Source organism: Arachis stenosperma, chromosome 4 (genome assembly GCF_014773155.1).
Source record: "Arachis stenosperma cultivar V10309 chromosome 4, arast.V10309.gnm1.PFL2, whole genome shotgun sequence".
In the NCBI taxonomy this organism is placed as follows: Eukaryota; Viridiplantae; Streptophyta; class Magnoliopsida; order Fabales; family Fabaceae; genus Arachis; species Arachis stenosperma.
The window spans coordinates 62,911,141-62,918,131 of NC_080380.1; the positions used below are offsets into that span (position 1 = coordinate 62,911,141).

At 39.5% G+C, this 6,991-nt stretch overlaps 1 non-coding gene across 1 annotated transcript; it reads right to left on the reverse strand.

Moving 5' to 3' along the window:
* Window positions 1-1,384: 1,384 nt before the first annotated feature.
* Window positions 1,385-1,492, reverse strand: LOC130977529 (small nucleolar RNA R71). Its single transcript, XR_009085218.1, has one exon. It is a non-coding gene; the product is annotated as a small nucleolar RNA R71 (small nucleolar RNA).
* Window positions 1,493-6,991: the final 5,499 nt, after the last annotated feature.

The window sequence follows — 6,991 nt, forward strand, 5'->3', positions numbered from 1 at the left end:
AAAAATTTTTTAAAATTAGTTGTTTCTTGTTAGTGAAGTTAAATTTTCAACTTTAAAAATCTTATCTTTTCAAACTTTTTCAAAAATCAAATCTTTTTCAATTTTCTTCTTATTTTTCAAAAATTTTTTAAAAAATATCTTTCAAAATCTTTTTCTTATCTTTATTTCATAATTTTTGAAAACTTTACTAATAATTAATGTGATTGATTCAAAAATATGAAGTTTGTTACTTTCTTGTTAAGAAAGGTTCAATCTTTAAATTCTAGAGTCATATATTTTAGTTTCTTGTTAGTCAAGTAATTAATTTTAAATTTTAAAATTCAAATCTTTTTCAACTATATCTTTTTAATCATATCTTTTCAAATAATATCTTTTCCAAAAATTTGAAAATATCTTTTCTAACTTCTTATCTTTTCAAAATTGATTTTCAAATCTTTTTCAACTAACTAATTGATTTTTTTTGTGTTTATTTCTTATCTTTTTCAAAACTACCTAACTACTTTCCTCTCTCTAATTTTCGAAAATTACTTCCCTCTTTTTGAAAATTCTTTTAATTAACTAATTGTTTAACATTTTAATTTTAATTTTATTTCTTCTCTCTAATTTTCGAAAATCACTAACCCTTTTTCAAAATTTATTTTCGAATTTCTCCCTCTCTCATCTCTTTCTATTTATTTATTCATTTACTAACACTTCTCTTCATCTCAAGAATTCGAACCTACTCCTCCCCCTTGTGTTTGGATTCTTACCTCTTCCTTATTCTATTCTTTTCTTCTTCTACTAACATAAAGGAATCTCTCTATTGTGGTAAAGAGGATCCCTATTATTATTTTCTGTTCTCTTCTTTTTCATATGAGCAGGAGCAAGGACAAGAATATTCTTGTTGAAGCAGATCCTGAACCTGAAAGGACTCTGAAGAGGAAACTAAGAGAAGCTAAACTACAACAATCCAGAGACAACCTTACAGAAATTTTCGAAAAAGAAGAGGAGATGGCAGCTGAAAAATAATAATGCAAGGAGGATGCTTGGTGATTATACTATACCTACTTCCAAATTTGATGGAAGAAGAATCTCAGTCCCTGCCATTGGAATAAATAATTTTGAGCTGAAACCTCAAATAGTTGCTCTAATGCAACAAAACTGCAAGTTTCACGGACTTCCATCAGAAGATCCCTACCAATTTTTAACTGAGTTCTTGCAGATCTGTGAGACTATTAAGACTAATGGAGTAGATCCTGAAGTCTACAGGCTCATGCTTTTCCCTTTTGCTATAAGAGACAAAGCTAGAACATGGTTGGACTCACAACCTAAAGATAGCCTGGACTCTTGGGATAAGCTGGTCATGGCCTTCTTGGCTAAGTTCTTTCCTCCTCAAAAGCTGAGCAAGCTTAGAGTGGATGTTCAGACCTTCAAACAAAAAGATGGTGAATCCCTCTATGAAGCTTGGGAAAGATACAAGCAGATGACCAAAAGGTGTCCTTCTGACATGCTTTCAGAGTGGACCATTTTGGATATATTCTATTATGGTCTATCTGAGTTCTCTAAGATGTCACTGGACCATTCTGCAGGTGGATCCATTCACCTAAAGAAAATGCCTGCAGAAGCTCAAGAACTTATTGACATGGTTGCAAATAACCAATTCATGTACACTTCTAAGAGGAATTTTGTGAATAATGGGACGCCTCAGAGGAAGGGAGTTCTTGAAATTGATGCTCTGAATGCCATATTGGCTTAGAACAAAATGTTGACTCAACAAGTCAACATGATTTCTCAAAGTCTGAATGGATGGCAAAATGCATCCAACAGTACTAAAGAGGCATCTTTTGAAAAAGAAGCTTATGATCCTGAGAACCCTGCAATGGCAGAGGTAAATTACATGGGTAAACCTTATGGAAACACCTATAATTCATCATGGAGAAATCATCCAAATTTCTCATGGAAGGATCAACAAAAGCCTCAACAAGGCTTTAATAATGGTGGAAGAAACAGGCTCAGCAATAGCAAGCCTCTTCCATCATCTTCTCAGCAACAGATAGAGAATTCTGAGCAGAGCACCTCTAGTTTAGCAAACATGGTCTCTGATCTGTCTAAGGCCACTTTAAGTTTCATGAGTGAAACAAGGTCTTCCATCAAAAATTTGGAGGCACAAGTGGGCCATCTGAGTAAGAAAGTCCCAGAAACTCCTCCCAGTACTCTGCCAAGCAATAATGAAGAGAATCCAAAAAGAGAGTGCAAGGCCATTGACATAATCAACATGGCCGAACCTAGAGAGGAAGGAAAGGACGTGAATCCCAATGAGGAAGACCTCATGGGACGTCTCTCAAGCAAGAAGGAGTTTCCTATTGAGGACCCAAAGGAATCTGAAGGTCATATAAAGACCATAAAGATCCCATTAAACCTCCTTCTGCCATTCATGAGCTCTGAAGACTATTCTTCCTCTAAAGAGGATGAAGATGTAATTGGAGAGCAAGTTGCTCAATACCTAGGAGCCATCATGAAGCTGAATGCCAAGTTGTTTGGTAATGAGACTTGGGAAGGTGAACCTCCATTGCTCATTAGTGAACTAGATACATGGGTTCAGCAAACTTTACCTCAAAAGAGACAAGATCCTGGTAAATTCTTAATACCCTGTACCATAGGCACCATGACCATTGAGAAGGCTCTGTGTGACCTAGGGTCAGGCATAAATCTTATGCCACTCTCTGTAATGGAGAAGCTGGGGATCATTAACGTACAGCCTGCCACATTCTCATTACAGATGGTAAACAAGTCAGTAAGACAAGCTTATGGATTAGTAGAGGACGTGTTAGTGAAGGTTGAAGGCCTTTACATCTTTGCTGATTTCATAATCTTAGACACTAGGAAGGAGGAGGATGAATGCATCATCCTTGGAAGACCTTTCCTAGCCACAGCAGGAGTTGTGATAGATGTTAACAGAGGAGAATTAGTCCTTCAATTGAATGGGGACTACCTTTTGTTTAAGACCCAAGGGTGTTCTTCTATATACATGGAGAGGAAGCATGAAAAGCTTCTCTCAAGACAGAGTCAAACAAAGCCCCCACAATAAAACTCTAAGTTTGGTGTTGGGAGGCCACAACTAAACTCTAAGTTTGGTATTGAGAACCCCGACATTCAAACTCTATGTTTGGTGTTGGGAGTCCACAACATTGACCTGATCACCTGTGTAGCTCAAAGGGAGCTCACTGTCAAGCTAGTGACATTAAAGAAGCGATTATTGGGAGGCAACCCAATTTTTATTTATCTAATTTTATTTTTTATTTTATTGTTCTTTTATGTTTTATTAGGATCATGATCATGTGAAGTCACAAAACAAATACTAAAATTAAAAATAGAATAAAAAATAGCAGAAGAAACAGCACACCCTGGAGGAAGGTGTTATTGGCGTTTAAACGCCAGTAAGGAGCATCTGGCTAGCGTTCAATGCCAGAACAGAGCATGGATCTGGCGTTGAATGCCAGAAACAAACAACAGTATGGCATTTAAATGCCAGGACAACACCTTGAGGAGAACTGGTGTTAAATGCCAGAAACAAGCATGAAACTGGCGTTCAACGCCTGAAACATGTTGCAGACTGGCGTTGAACGCCCAAAACAAGCATAGAGCTGGTGTTTAACGCCAGAAACAAGCATCAATTTGGTGTTAAACGCCAGGATTGCATAGAGATGGCATTTTACATGCCTAATTGGTGCAGGGATGTTAAATCCTTGACACCTCAGGATCTGTGGACCCCACAGGATCACCTCATGATCTGTGGACCCCACAGGATCCTCACCTAACTCAACTCACCTTCTCTCCTCTTTACACAATGCAATAACACTCTTCCTCAAAAACCCTTCACCAATCACCTCAATCTCTCTTCCCCATCACCTCTTCACCACTCACATCTATCCACTTTTTCCCATAAACCCCACATACTTTGAAAATTCAAAATCCCTTTCCCACCCAAACCCACCCTATATGACCGAACAATACCCTCTCCCTCCACTATATAAACCCCTCCATCCTTCTTCATTTTCACACAACAACCCTCTCTTCTCCCCCTTGGCCGAATACACATCTCTCTCCCTCTCCTCTATATATTCTTCTTCTTCTTCTTTTATTTCTTCTTTTGCTCGAGGGCGAGCAATATTCTAAGTTTGGTATGGTAAAAGCATAGCTTTTTTGTTTTTCTATAACCATTGATGGCACCTAAGGCCGGAGAAACCTCTAGAAAAGAGAAAGGGAAGACAAAAGCTTCCACCTCCGAGTCATGGAAGATGGAGAGATTCATCTCAAAAGCCCATCAAGACCACTTCTATGAAGTTGTGGCCAAGAAGAAGGTGATCCCTGAGGTCCCAAGCTCAAGAAAAATGAGTATCCGGAGATTCGACATGAGATCCAAAGAAGAGGTTGGGAAGTTCTGACCAAACCCCTTCAACAAGTCAGAATCTTAATGGTTCAAGAGTTCTATGCCAACGCATGGATCACTAGGAACCATGATCAAAGTATGAACCCGAACACAAAGAATTATCTTATAATGGTTCGGGGAAAATACTTAGATTTCAGTCCAGAAAATGTAAGGTTGGCATTCAACTTGCCTATAATGCAAGAAGATGCACGCCCCTACACTAGAAGGGTCAACTTTGATCAAAGGTTGGACTAAGTCCTCATGGACATATGTATGGAAGGAGCTCAATGGAAAAGAGACTCAAAAGGCAAGCCGGTACAATTGAGAAGACTGGACCTCAAGCCTGTGGCTAGAGGATGGTTGGAGTTCATCCAAGGCTCCATCATCCCCACTAGCAACCGATCCGGAGTTACTGTGGATCGGGCCATCATGATCCATAGCATCATGACTGGAGAGGAAGTAGAAGTTCATGAAGTCATCTCCCTTGAATTCTACAAAATAGCTGAAAAGCCCTCTACCTTGGCAAGGCTAGCTTTTCCTCATCTCATTTGCCATCTATGCTACTCGGCTGGAGTTGTTATAAAAGGAGACATCCTCATTGAAGACGACAAGCCCATCACTAAGAAGAGGATGGAGCAAACAAGAGAGCCCACTCATGGATCCCAAGAGACGCATGAGGAAGCTCATCACCAAGGAATCCTGGAGATGCCTCAAGGGATGCACTTTCCTCCCAACAACTATTAGGAACAACTCAACACTTCTCTAGAAAACTTGAGTTACAATATGGATCAATTAAGAGTGGAACATCAAGAGCACTCCATCAATCTCCATGAGATTAGAGAAGATCAAAGAGCAATGAGGGAGGAGCAACAAAGGCAAGGAAGAGACATAGAAGAGCTCAAAGACATCATTGGTCCTTCAAGAAGAAGACGCCACCATCACTTAGGTGGACTCATTCCTTGTTCTTATTTCTCTATTTTTCGGTTTTCATGCTATATGTTTGTCTAAGTTTGTGTCTTTATTACATGATCACTAGTATTTAGTAACTATGTCTTCAGGCTATGAATAATTCCATGAATCCTTCACCTTTCTTAAATAAAAAATGTTTTTAATATAAAGGAACAAGAAGTACATGAGTTTTGAATTTATCATTGAATTTAGTTTAATTATATTGATATGGTGACAATACTTTTTATTTTTGAATGAATGCTTGAACATTGCATATTTTTTATCTTGTTGTTTATGAATGTTAAAATTGTTGGCTCTTGAAAGAATGTTGAACAAAGAGAAATGTTACTGATAATTGATGCATTCGCATATTTGCCATTTTAACTAGTTAGTTTAGTTAGTTTTAGCTTAGGTTCATTCACTTTCTTTGAAATAAATGAGCAATTTTGTGAGTTTTCCTCCATGCATCCATGAACCAAGAATTAAGTGAAATTTGGCATAATTCATGCAAATAAATCAAGGAGTTTATATACAAGTTGATGTGAATGATTCCCTTGAAAATTATTGCATAAGATGGCAAAACTTTGAGGAAAGTTCTTTGGTTTATGTTAGGTGATGAAGCAAGAAGACAATGGAGCAAGAAAATATTGGAGAAAGGAAGAACAAGCAAGTTGGCAACTTGGAAATCAAGTTGGCAACTTGCTAGTGTGTGTCCAGCAGAGTTGGCAGCTTGACCTCCCCCTCTTCAAGGATGAATATCTTGAACCACAAGGATCCAATTGGCATGATTCCAATTGCGTTGAGAAGCCGACATCAAGAGCTTTCCAACGATATATAATAGTCCATAATGTGGCGAGGAATGGAAGCTCAAATCAGAGGGAAACTCAAGCCCCAAGAGCAAGGAAATGAAGCATTGCAAGTTGCCAACTTGAGCAGCAAGTTGGCAACGCCAGGAGCCATCAGGGGAAGCCACCAGGGGAAGAGTAGCACGTTGCCAACGCCAACACCAAGTTGGCAACGCCCAAGCCAAGTTGAAGAAGAGCCTGGCGTTGTTGCTGGCGTGTTTGCCAACAACTTGGGCAACAACGCCCAGGCAGCTTGAGGATGCTCTCTTCAAGAACGTGTATCTTGAGCTAGAAAACTCCAATTGAGGTGAAATCAGTGGCATTGGAAAGTAGACATCAAGAGCTTTTCAACCATATATCACAATATGAAATTGGAGTTCATTTGAAGGTTCAAATGTTGGCTTCATTTAGAGCCTCAAACATGGAAAGTATTGTTTCTGGATTGCTCACCAAGTTGGCAACGCCCAACCAAGTTGCCAACGCCCAAAATGAAGAGAGGAGCACCAACCAAGTTGCCAACGACCACAAGCCTTGCCATGCACGTTGCCAACGCCAGGAAGGGCACCAATCAAGTTGCCAACGCCCATAAGCCATGCCATGCACGTTGCTACGCCCATAAGCCTTGCCATGCACGTTGCCAACGCCAGGAAGCAAACATGGAGCCTTGAGAAAGGCTCGAGCACGTTGCCAACGTGCTGAAGAGAAGGAGTGTTTGGCAACAACGCCAGGATGGTGAGGAAATTGTGATGCACGTTGCTAACTTGGAATGCAGGGGCGTTATCCACAACAA